Raw genomic sequence first — 3,104 nt, 5'->3', positions numbered from 1 at the left:
TGAATGGAAACCCAAAATCTCTGTAAATGTTTATGAAAATTAATAAAATATAATTATAGAAAAAAAAAGAAACCCAGGTGTTGCAGTGGTTAATCATGCAGCTGCTCACCAGAAGGTCTGCAATTTGAACCTATTAGTCACTGCAGGAAAACACCTGGCAATGGGTGCCTGTTCAAACTGTTGTTGTTGCTCTGGGTGCTGTCAAGTCAGTTGCGACTCATAGTGACCCTGTGTGCAACAGATCTTAATCTTTTTTAAAAAAGAATACTTAGTGCTTGCTTCAGCAGCACATATTCTAAAACTGGAACAATACAGAGAAGATTAGCATGGCCCCCGTGCAAGGATGACACACAAATTCGTGAAGCATTCCATATTTTTGTGATATATGATAGGGTATTATGGTTATCACAAGAGTCCAGAATGAAGGTTGCATAGTGGAGTGTACTCGGGGGTGGAGTGGGAGGGGATTGTATACTAATGAAAGAATTTTTCTTTTACTTTTCAAAGAGAAGAGTGAACTGGGGAGGGAGGAGTGGGCAGGGAGAAAAGTGCAACAATGAATGAATGGAAATCCAAAATCTCTGTAAAATTAATAAAATGAAATTTTACAATTGACCCGTGTGAATTTCCTTTCAGTTTTCTGGTGTCTGCATGAAAAAAAGATAGAGAAAGAAAGTGAGACCACCACCTCGTCCCTGTTCAGGCACCCAAATGTTGCAGACTGAAGGTAAAGTATTTTTATAAGTATTAATAATGAGACAGAACACCAAGAATGTAGGAGAAAACAGAGTTAAACAGGAGGCGAACTGTTCTTGAGAGCTTGTTTGAAGGTTCCAGCAGGGGAGCACAGCTACACATACACTCTTGACTGAAGGACGGTCTTCCTTCTATCAGGAATGATCATCCTCTTCAACCGAGCAGGCAGCTTCGGGAGGAACACAATGGATTGTTGAGGGAGGAAGGGGACACCCGCCTAGCCATCAAGATCAGCCAAATCAATCCTGACAGTCAATGGGATGACAGATGCTGTAACCAGATCATACTCACATCCCAAACACTACATTATTAAATATGAATTGCATCTCAATATCAAGAAAATAAAAATCTTCTCCACTAGGTCAATAAGCAGCATCATGATAAATTGAGAAAGGATTGAAGTTGTTAACAATTTAATCTTGCTTGTATCCATAATCAACATGCTTGGCACCAGCAATTGGGAAAACCACAAGACGAGATGCACTAAGAAAATTTGTTGTCAAAGACTTCTCCAGACAGCTACAGCAATGATATCATTCTAAAAACTAAGGTGCACCTGATTCAATCCATAGTCTTCTCAATTGCTTGCTATGCATCTGAAAGCTGGACCATGACTAAAGATGAAAGAAGACTCAATACCTTTGAGTTGTGGTGCTGGAGAAGAGCTTTGAACATCCCATAGACTGCCAAGAGAATAACAAGTCTGTTCTGGAGAAAGTGAAATCAGAGTGCTCCTTAGAGGCATAGATGAAGACAGAGGCCAGTCCTTGGAGAAAGACATCATGCTTAGAAGGGTACTGGGTCACTGTGAAAGATGATGACCTTGGATGAGATGGATTGACACACTGTGGCAGTCGGGTCAGGTGTGTCAGAAATGGAGAGGTTGTTCATAAAGTCGCTATGAGTTGTAGTTGATGCAAGAGCACATAACAGCAACAACAAATAGGATATGTGTTAAATCAGGTGGTTTTTCCCCATCTAGAACAGGGTTCAATGTTTTCACTTATTTTGATATTAAATATAAGCTCAAACTCTTAGAGCAAATAATAAGTAACATAAGCACAGTCTACTCCATATGTATGTGGAAGTTTGAGACTATATGCCAAGTTGTGAATTGTGAACAGCAAAACATCAGTGGGAGGAAGGAGATTCAGCTATCATGATCTTGGATTTACAAAATCTTTGTGAATACTTTGGAATCAGTCAGACCTGGTCTAGAATGTTATCATAATGCTATGAGTGCCATGTGGCCAATAAAGGCTTTGTAGACCACACACACACACAAAAAGAATATTTAAAGTTTAATGTGAAGCTAAAAATAAAAAGACAAATAGAAGTCCACTTGTTTAATGTTGTATTAAAGTATGAAGAGAACCAAATGGGAATTAACATTATCATATGTGTTTACAGAATTATTTAGTTATTCGTATTAACTTTCACAGCAAACTGTGACTAACTCTGAGAAGAATGGGAATCCCGTGCTAATGCAAAACCTATACTTGGACTAGGAGGCAGTCATCAGAACAGAGCAAGAAAACATACTATGGTTCAAAATTGGAAAGGATGTACATCAGGGATGTGTCCTATTTCCATACCTTTTCAGTCTATATGTAGAACAAATCATCCATGAGGCTGGACTCTATAAGGAGAAATGTGGCATCAGGATTGGAGGAAGAGTCATCAACAATCTGCATTATGCAGATTACACAACACTGCTTGCTGAAACTGAGGAGGACCTGAAGCACTTGCTGCAGAATGTCAGGAACTGCAGCTTTCCATATGGATTGAGGCTCAATATCAAGAAGACAAAGATTCTCACCCCTGGGCCAACAGGCAGTGTCTTGATAGATGGTGAAGAGACTGAGATTTTTCACAACTTTAGTATGCTTGGCTCCACAGTCAACATTCTTGGCACCAGCAGCCAAGAAATTAAAAAAAAAAAGTATTGAGATGGGAAAGTCTAGAGACCACTCCAAAGTACCAAAGAGCAATGATGTCAGTCTGGAGACTAAGGTGCACCTGATAAAGGCCATGGCCTTTGCAATCATTTGCGATGCATTAGAGAGATTGATAATGACTAGGGATGATAGAAGGAGAATTGATGCCTTTGAGCTGTGGTTTTGGAGAAGAGTACTGAATATATCATGGACTTCTAAGAAAACAAACAGGTTCGACCTGTTGTTGTTTGTTGTTATGTGCCGTTGAGTCGTCTGCAACTCATAGTGACCCCATGTACAACAGCCCTAAACTGTGCTCTATCCTGTGCCAATTTCATTGCCTCTGACACACCCATCCCTAGTGCCCCAGTCACTGAATCAATCCACCTCATAGAGGGTCTTCCCCTCCTG

The sequence above is a fragment of the Elephantulus edwardii genome, unplaced genomic scaffold (assembly GCF_000299155.1).
Source record: "Elephantulus edwardii isolate Elephantulus edwardi_28Jun2011 unplaced genomic scaffold, EleEdw1.0 scaffold00007, whole genome shotgun sequence".
NCBI classification, from domain to species: Eukaryota; Metazoa; Chordata; class Mammalia; order Macroscelidea; family Macroscelididae; genus Elephantulus; species Elephantulus edwardii.
Note: the sequence above shows the minus strand (reverse complement) of the source record.